Raw genomic sequence first — 10,603 nt, 5'->3', positions numbered from 1 at the left:
ATTAATCATTTATTCTTACTGATTACATGTTGAAGTGATACTCTTGGATATTGATTTAGATGAAATATATTATTAAAATTTATTTCACCTTTTTTTAACTTAGTAAAAATGTGACTGTTTAAGGCATTTAAACTACACACATGGCTTTCATTCGTGGCCTGCATTATGTTTCTATTGGCCAGTGCTGCTGCAGAGCATCACTGATGGATAGGAGGTGGTCATTTCAATGGCAGACAATTCTCTAACCATTGGTGAGCTGTGGTGAGAGTATTCAAGGAGAGGTTTCCAACAAGAAGGGTCAGGCTTTCTTGTGTCATCTTGTACTGGACCGTAAGAGAAAGTGTCACATGAATCTTTCTATCCTCAGCACCTCACATAGTAGCTGACACATACTCAGCATCTGTTTGCAGAGCATGCATTTGATGTTGCTGACCCTAGAAGGTGCTCTGACAAGGCACAACAAGATGGTAAATTTGTCTTGAACAATTGTCCTGAAGGAACTAGAAACTGTGGTGTAACAGAAAACAGGATGCAACAACTAGGTCTTTTCCCTTGTGACCGGTATTTGTCGCCCTACCTTACCCCTCCTGGACAGGGTCAGTTAGCATTTCCAGGAAAGAAAGACGTCAAAGGACTTAGAAACCAAAGGGCAGCCTCAGATATCTGAGCCCAAATACCGAGAAGCATTCCCTGTAGTGATTTCTGTTTGGCCTATTTTATCTCTGCAGCATTTTTTTCAGTAATGCAGAGAAAAATGGCTTGAGCTTAGAATCAGGAGACAAACTCTTCATTTAAAATTTTGCTTCTCCTCTGATTTGTTCCATGATGAAGTCAACTTCCCTCTCGTTCCCTTCATCATGCCTGCGCAAAGAGGCACCTGTTTATATTTATCAGTACCGAGAGCTGTGAGGATTAATTAGTGACTCTAATTAGAAGTATTTTTTAAATATCAGGAACAATTTGCCTCAGAAACAAATTATCCTGGCACAGGAATTGGGATTCTGATCAATTGCTTCGCTATGACACTGCCTTTGACATCTGAGAACTCTACTGTGGTTCACAGCTGTTATAGGTCCAAAATATCGTATTTGAAAGTGTCTGCCATGGTTATATACAACTAAATGTTGCTGGTTTTTTTTCCCCTGTATGATGTCATTTGCTTAACTCAAATGAACTTTGTGCCGTTAAAAATGGGGAAATACAATTGATTTCAATGCCATTTGAGTCTGTTTTGAGGTATTGCGGACGGAAATATCCTGGTTACTTGGTTGAGATGATTCATGTAGTAGAGGAGTCTGGGGAATAAACTTTATCTTGTCCTTGTCTTTATTTTTGTTTTCTATATGGAAACTAATCATTTGAGGTTGGCAATGTGGATTTGGGTTAGATTTCTTCAATAAATTTTTTTCCATGGTTCTCTACTTCAGACCAAAAATCTCCAACTCCAGGCTGTTTTCCAAAAGCAATCTCCTCATCGGCCTTCTGAAAGATGGCTAGCCTGTCGGATGTGACAGTCAGCCCTTCCTCTGAGGATGCTTAGGCTCCGAATTCATTGCATTTTAGTCAAGATAGAGAGTGTTACAATTTATTCTCAGGAGTGAGAAGGCAAATTAGTCATGAAAATGTTGTCACTGGAGACTGTTGCCTGGTACACAGGCCGAGCTCATTAGTCTGACTCCCTTGCTGGGGCATGGTATGGGTGACCAGTGAGGAAGTGCTGATGGCCTGACAGTTGAAGACAGCATGTGCTCATATTCATAGCCTCTAGTCTCAGTGCTGTCTTTAGCAAACAGTATGGCTGGTTTGGTTAAATATGCACGCACACACACGCACACACAGAGTTATGTTTTTCCTGATGCTTCAAGACAATCTGTAAGTGAAGACAAATGAGATGGCCTGGGAGTAACTGACCATCCTGTCACCATGAAAATGTCATAGCCACAGGAAATGAATAACATGCCCACCAAAAACAGGCTATATAAATGAAGAGATCAAGCCATTAACTACCCACAGAGAAAATAATAGAGACACAATCCAAATGTTCCATAACAGTCTATAGCAAACTATTCTAATGATATGGGTAAGATTTGTAATAACCATATATGTTTATCCTCTTCAACTAACCTATTTTGATAGTCCCAAGGTTCTTATTTAAATTTGAAGACCACTCATTAGTTAAAATTATGTTTATTTTAATTGACCAGATACAGAGTAAATATCTTAGGGTTTTGGAGAATATCATTAGACCAAGTATGACTAAGTGCAGTTGGATTAAGCTTTGAAGGTGCGCATGTTACACCCCCTCCCTTGCTCCCTTCCTAGTGAATGAATAGCTTTTGTTCATGTAACGTTCAGTTCACGTAATGTTCAGTGTGAGGGCCGCTGGCAAGCAATGCCTTTTATTCCCCTTTCATTTTCTTTATTTTGCTAGCTCTCAGAGCTGGAGGCCATAGGTTATCATCATCACTATTTAAAGCTTATCTTTGTGAATGTGATTATACTTGAGGGTTGTCAAAACTGGAGGAAATATGGCCTTTGGTGAATGGCCATGGAATAACATGAGAACATTTTCAGAGTGGCCCAGCCCTGAGAATGCTACTCATGGGCCAGGCAGGGCAGTCATTTTTATCCTCGGAGCCACTGGCACTCTAGTGTAGAGGGAGATAGACATTTCATCGGCCATTTGTTTTTCTGCTTAAACAAATACATCTGGATTGTAGCCTTTTAAAAGACTGCACAGGTGCCTGCTATGGAAACACCTGCTTAGCTGTCTCGACCTGCAGGTTGATGAGTCTCACATCAAACCTACTGAATCGCAGCCTCTGGGGATGGGGTACCCAGGAATCCCAATTTCTTTACATAAACCTTTAATCTTAGAATAGTTTTACAGTTACAGAAAGATTGCAAAGATAATACAGAGAGTTCCCATTTATGCTACACCTAATTTTCTTTATTAATATCCCACATTAGTATGGTCCATTTGTTACAGTTAATGAACCAATATTGATACGTTATTATTAACTAAAGTCCATACTTTATTCACATTATGTGCTTTTTCTATTACAGGATCCTATCCAGGATACCACATTACATTAAATTGTCATGTAAATACCTCCTTAGGCTTCTCTTGGCTGTGACAGTTTCTCAGACTTTCCTTGTTTTTGATGACCTTTGAGAGTTTTGAGGAGTACTGGAGAGTATTTTATAGAATAACTGGAATTTGCTTAATGTTTTCCTCATGGTTAGACCAGGGTTATGGATTTTTGGTTGAGTTTAAAGGCACAGAGGTCAAGTGTCCTTGTTGTCACATCGCCTCAGGGGTATGTACTATCAACATGACTCACCATTTATTTATTTATTTATGTATTTATATATTTTGTATTGTGGTAACATTGGTTTATAACATTATATAATTATTAACATTATATAAATTTCAGGTGTACGTCCTTATATATTTCGATTTCTGTGTAGATTACATCACGTCCACCACCCAAAGACTAATTACCATCCATCACCACACACAGGTGAGTCACTTTTGATGTTAACCCTTGATCACCTGATCTGAGACAGTTTTGACAAGTTTCTTCAGTATAAATTTATTCTTTTTTCCTACTTTTTACACTATACTCTTTGCAAGGAATTCACTGTGGGTAGCCACACTGAAGGAGCAGGGCCTTATAGTGCACTTCCTTGAGAGAGGGAGTAGCTACATAAACTATTTGGAATTCTTCTGTACGGGAGATTTGTCTATTCTCCTCCATTTATTTATCTATTTAATCATTTATTTATATCAGTATGGATTCGTGAATATTGGATTATCATGCAAAAATTACTCCACCTTTGTCCACTGGCAGCTCTTTGAACTGGCTCCTGTATTCCTTTGATATATTCCCATTGTTGTGGCTTTTGGGGTATGCGTCTGGGACTTTCTGCCACTAAAAGATGCTCCAAGAATCCACATTTTTAACAGGCTTCAGCACACTCTAAAATGCAAGATTTATCATTTTCATCATAGAAACCAGAAATTTCCAAATGGCCTGCTTATTGATGAAAGTGGGACACAAAATAGTTTAAAAAAAAGACTCAGAGAATAATTTTTATCAAAAATTTCTAAGTTTATTCTGTAACATCTACAGCCAAGGCATGTACAGAGAGGCAGTTATTCAGATCCAATCAAGAGACCAGGACTCATCTGAGGAGAATCCTCCATGGGGAGATTCATCAATGACTCGTTTTCCTGGGAGCGGCAGGGCTTCTGTGCCGCACGCACAGCTCTGGGCGAGGGCCGTGGTTGTTCGGAGTTCACCCAGTCCCTATCAAAGAGGATCTTGAACCACATCAGTTGCTTTCTTGGGAACTTCTGGTGACTTCCTTGAGAGGGAGGGTCAGAAAAGTGGACAGCAAACCTGAGGGCTGGCTGTGGAGTGGGGCTGGGTGTCATTCCGGGGGGGTTATGTGGGAAAGGCCAGGGTTGTGGGTGAGCCTGTGCTACAGGAGTGGGAAGTAAACGACTCCGTGTTTGCATAGGGTATGGAGTGCGTGTCTGCGTGTCCGCTCAGACTTGCACACGGGGAAACATTTCTTCCATCTTCCCCAATCACTGCCATCTACCCTTTACAACCGGATCAGGTTGAGAGCCTGTTGCTGGAGAATGTGCATGCTGTGTTGACACATTGAATCCGTAAAGGTACATCTAATTCTCACTTCAGATTCTTGTTGAACACTATATGGTGATGAAGAAAATGCAGCCACAGCGCACAGAACCACAAGAGCACGGAGGTAACCGGCTCTTGCTTTTCTTGGCTCTTCCTTGGTTTCCATATTTGCATTGGCTCCTCTGCCACTGCTGAACATCTGTTTACCTCTTCAGAATGCATCTGGGAGTGTTTCTAATTGGTGATAACAGCAAATTACATCGACTCCTTCACATTCTGGCATTTTAAAACTGCTGAATGTCTGGTCTCATGGCCAGGAATTGCTTGTCACTTATTACTATGTACACCCTATCTTATCCATTTTGATCATTCCTGCTCCTCTCTACCCCGGGTCCCTCCCCTGCCCGCATCCTCCCTCCTCAGCTCTGCAGAGGACATGTAAGGACCTCCAGGTAATCTTCCCCTGGCAGGCTACACCATCAGCAGCAGCTGGCCTCCAGGTATGTTTCTTGGCACACTCTACGGCATTCTGGAGGCACTTGTGCTTTTTAGTGCTTTAACCACTATTGATTATTTTTATTGGGTATTGGGGGGTTGTGTTTTGTCTCACAAGGCTTTTTCCCATCTGTTGCTGGGCTTGAGTTTATGGCAGAGATTCATTTGAAATGGGATTGCTGTCTTTTTTTCCCATTTGAGGCAAGCGTGCATATGGGCCCTACTTTTAATTCTCTTGCTGCCGCCTGGGAGGAATTTGTCATTTCATTCCTAAAGTAAAGAGGAAAAAGAACCACATCTGAAATAATCTAATGCCAGTTTGTGCCAACAACACCAGAACAGCAATTCCAACCATTTGTGTGGTTATCTACGTCTAGAAAGGCTCTGTCAGTAGGAAGACTTCCTCTGAGTTTCCACTCAAGGTCTGTAGTAATGATGACAAAGGTAACGTTAACAAAGCAATAAAGTAACTTACATTTGTTGAATGCTGTCTAGTTGATAGAAATCCTTTCACATAGTTCAGTTTGCACAATAACTTTATGAGGTAGATATACCACTCTCATTTCACAGCTGAGGAAACTAACGTTGAAGGTTTTTTTTTTTCTCCTTCAAACTCATAAGACTCCTAAAGATGTACAATGATTATTTGACTACAGAAGCTAGGTAAATAAACCAAACAACCGAATTACAAAAGGGCTAGTGTCAAATGGATGGAGACACAAATAAGGAAGAAAGAACTTCGTTTATCTTTGTGGATTTGAACAAAGCGCTAAGGGTCTTGCCTCTAGGGTGATGACCCAAGTTTCTTGCCCAGGATCTGCCTCCTCTCCTGTTTCTCCTGGGCCCTCTCTTCTGGCCTCAGGGCAGCTCTGTGCTTCTGCTTGCCAGTTCCTCTCCAGGCCTACCCCCCACGGAGGAGGTACTTTCCTGTCTGTTCCCCAAAGGAAACTCCTCTGGGCTTCCAGCCACTCAGCACTGACCTTGAAGTCACCTCTTTTATTCCCTCCCTCTTGGAATTCTCAGTGAGATTCTGTGCTAACCCCTCACCCGTTTCTTCTTTCCAAACTGCCAGAGAGCATCTAGACTGCTACCCAACTATTAAGGCAGGTTCTAGGGTTCAGCAAAGCCTGACTTTGTAAGTATTAAAATGCTGCAGCCTGGCTCTTGGGTCCTACTCTGCGATGGTTGCCAAGGCTCACAGGCTGGCTTGGTCCGTCATCAGAAGGGTCCCTTCTTTCCCGTGGCTAATCAGGAATACACCTGGAGGCGGAGGGTAGTGCAGGCATTTCTTTGGGAGCTCCTCTAAGATATCCTTTGGACAATGGAAGCCCACTTGCATAGGCTCCCAGAAGTCCCCTTTCCTCTTGACGTCTTGCCCACTTTCCCTGTCTCTCTCTCCCCCTCATGGTTCTGCTTCACCCTGCAGGGATGACAGCTTCTCTTCTTGTTCAGATGTGGACAAACTGTTAACTCTGGATCCTCAATGTTCTTCAGAGCCAAGTACCCATAAGATAAAACAACAACACAAACCTCCTCTTGCTAATAGCCAAGTTGATATGTATTATGCCAAGACCTTGCCTCCCTGAACACACCCAGCACACAAGCCAGGGCTGAGGTTGAGAGGGGTTGGGTGAATAGAAGTTCATCTTAAGCCAGTAGCGATTCTCCAGTAGCCTTGAGGATTCTCAGGTCGATCTAGTTTTGGCACCAGTGTTATCTAGGGCCCCCTGAAGCAGGATACGTGTGCCTTTCACCTCTGTTTCTTTCAAAATGCTCATTTTCTTTGGCAGCAAATTCCTGCTCTCATGTGAGGGGCACCTCCATCTCCCCGGAGCAGAGCAAAGATGACTAACATCCCAGAGCCCAGCGGTGACTGCTCATACTTCCCATGTGTCTATCTGCCCCAGGTTTTCTTGATGATTCATGCCATTTCCTATATTCCATTTCTTTCAAACCTTCATCAAAGAGTTATTCAAATATTGTGCCAGACGGTGTGAGGGTGGTGATGCAAATAATGGAAAGACTTTGTTCTTGTTTTCCTGAGACCCACATTGCAAGGGAGAGGTAGCTTGGTGGATAGACCTTTTCATAATTTACATTTTCCTTTGCATTATTTATTTGTGTTTGGATTTCTGTTGACTAGAGCGTTAAGAAAGCTCCAGAGGAGAGGTGAGCTTTGATGTGGATGATCAGGAGAGTTTTCTTCTGAGAGATGGCATTTGGTCATGACCCTGAAGGATGTCTAGGACTGGGACTGGCAGAAATATACAGTTGAAAGAGTGGTTCATGCATAGCAGAGCACAGGAGTTTGACGTGTCAGGGCTTGTCCTTAGGGACCCTGAGTGGGCCCATGTGACTACTCATATGACTAGTGTGGTACTTGTGGGGAGATGTGGGGAAAAGGAATGGGAAAGGACGTTGAATGATGCTGTTGAGGACTTCCACAATAGAGGAGTGTCTTTCCAGTTATCCCAGTGTTAACAATATAAAAAGTACTTCATATGTACATTAAAAATATCTGGTATAATTCTTTGCAGGGGGAAGGCAGCTGTCACTCACCACTATATGGTCACTTCCAGTTTTGAGCTTTTAGAAGATGTGGGAAAAAATTCACCAGTATCCTTTTACCTGTGTGGAATTTTTCTTTACTGAAAATGAATAATTTGTTTTATTGGGTGAAGTCTGTTTTGACTTTGTAAATGGCTTTATGCCTTTTCTTTTTGTTTTGTGCTTGTAGCCTGTACATTTGGGGGCTTAAGAATGCAGGCTCGGGGCCAGTCTGCCTGGGTATAAATCTCAGCTCTGCTGCTTCCCAGAGGGGCGAGGACGGGCCAATTCCTTACCTCCCTGCTTCTTAGTTTCTTTATCTGCAGAGTGGAGATAATAATAGTATGTACCTTTCAGGGTTATTGTGAGGATTAAATGAAATTATATATGTGAAAGCTCTTACTGCCTGACACAGAGTAAACAATAAGTGTTCGCTATTGTTATTCTCCTTTTAACAACCAAATGAATTATTCATATCGGTGTTGAAAGAACTGAGAGAGTACTACATACACATGGGGAAGCAACAACCACAACAACAACCCTCTATTAGTCTCAGAGGGTGAATAATAAATGAGACTCCCCCACTGTGCCTCCCACCGCCTCCCAGCCTGAGGCAGTCACTGCTCTGTCTCTCTCGTGGATCCTTCCAGAATCAGTCTGAGTTTCTAGAGCATATTGTGTGTGCCTCCAAGTCTCAGAACCTGAGATATACATGTCTATGTGTATGTGTACTTGTAGGTATCATTTTGCACCTACCATTTTCATATTATAACATATTTTAGCCATCTGCAATACGGCCCTATATAATTCTTTTAAATGATGACAACAAAGTATTTCATTTAATATATATAAACCCAGGCCCTTATAAATGGAATATTAAAATTGCTTCCAGTCTTTGTGTTACAAACAACATTCCAGTGATCATTTTAATACATTTTCATTTTGATGGATATTAAAATTGTAAATTATGAAGTGAATTTTGTTTTTCCATAAACTCTTCAGTGCAATCTACATTTTTCACTCATGCCTTGTGAGGTGGATTTACTGTGGGGGATGTAGTGTCAAATGTATTCAGCTTTAAAGTGGTGGAGAAAAACTGGAGGTTACCCATGTGGGAGGTACACAGAGAATTTTTTAGTGAAGAAAATCTCTCTGGTGGAGTATTATTACCCTTAAAATTTTGCCTTCGAAAAAATTTTGTTATATGCAGCACAAAAGCAGAATACACATTTTTATCTGTTATTACTGCATCTGTTGCTTTCTTAACGTACTTTAAAACAAATCCATGACTTAAAAAAAAAAAGGAAGAAACATCTGTGTCTGAGTAGGTGAATATTCTAAAGTTTTCCATGAGTTTAAAAAATTTTCCATATATTTTCCAAGTTTTATCGGATAAGCATGTGTTGTTTCATAATGGAAAACAGAAAATAATAAGACACACTTTTTAAAGTATCCAATTAAAAGGAGAAAAAAAATCTGCTGGAGGAGGGTATCCGGACAATTGTGTGAAAAAGGGACAAACAGTGAAGAGGGACGCAAAAATTAAGAAAGCATAGCAGTTGGGTCTACAGGTGAAACCTGAGGAGCTCCAGTCACCCCTGTGGACACAGTGTACTTCTGCTGTCACAATAAATATTAATATTTGGGGATCTTGAGTCATTGAAAAAGAAGGCTTAGCAAAGACATAATCGATTGGCTCAAGTAAGCTATCGAGGAAGTGTATCTTACGTGTTAAAATAATCTTCGTCAAGATAATTTTTGAAGTGTTGTCATTAAAAGGGGAAATCATCTGTTATCTGGAAAACACGCTTGTATAGAGAACCTCATTACTTAACAATGGTGGATAAATGAGGCCTGACTCTATTTAGTCTTCTTAAAAGTATACTGTTCCTTTTAAAAACGCTATCTTCAGACAGATCTGCTTGTTTATTACTTGGTTAACTATCTTTGATTATACTACTCCCTCTTTGTTCCAGTTGTTTAAGAAAGTGTCACTATAAAATATCGATGGCGTCCATGGCAGGACTTGGAAAAACGACCCACAGGTCTAATTCCTTTCCAAAGAATTCAAGGGACTTTCCAAATTAATTTATTTGAATTCCACTTGGAATTTGCAATTCAGAAAGGGGCTGATAGGAGCTAGTGTTTTTACCATCTGTAAAGATAGGGTTTACAAAGCAGATGACTTCCAGGAAGCAATCTTCTTAAATACCATCAAGTTTTGTTCTGAGTGTCTGTTCACAAACAAACGGTGTGTGGTATATGATATTACAGATCTACTTAATCTTTTTATTTAACTTCCAAGGGCTTTACTTGACAACAGTCTATTAGTCTACTTGAAATGATAGTTTTTTTTATTTTTTGAAGAGTCAGATTTTCTTCCTAACCCTCTGTCATTTCTTAAATGGGTCTGGATTACTGAGGTTAATACCCTGTTTCAATACCCCATCTTGTAAACTTATAGTATTGCATATTCTTGAAATTATGGGGCTTGGATTTCAATCTTTTATTTTCACACGGAGATTTTGTTGCCTTGGTTCATACTTTGCTCTCTACAGAGTGAGTAGCCATTTTGTCCCTGTTCTCCATCTGTCCTTATGCCCAGTGTTAATGCAGGTTCTGCTATGCCTCTCCCTGCAACCCCCGGCCACTTTCCCTTGTTTTTCTAACACTAGATACATACCAGGTCCGTTAGCTACTCAAGAGATGTTACCACTGTTTGTCTCTCGTAGAACTATGATGACACGTTTCTTACAACCTTCCAGTGGATGTCCAACAACGCCTCCAGGCTCTGGCCCTCATGATTCGAGTGGCTCCTCCAGGGCTATTGAAGCCTTTCAGAATAGAGCAGTCCCTTTGTGCCTGAACTGACAGGCCAGCCCATCTGATCTCCTAGCAGAGCCCTC

Source organism: Equus asinus, chromosome 11 (assembly GCF_041296235.1).
Source record: "Equus asinus isolate D_3611 breed Donkey chromosome 11, EquAss-T2T_v2, whole genome shotgun sequence".
Lineage (NCBI taxonomy): Eukaryota > Metazoa > Chordata > Mammalia > Perissodactyla > Equidae > Equus > Equus asinus.
Note: the sequence above shows the minus strand (reverse complement) of the source record.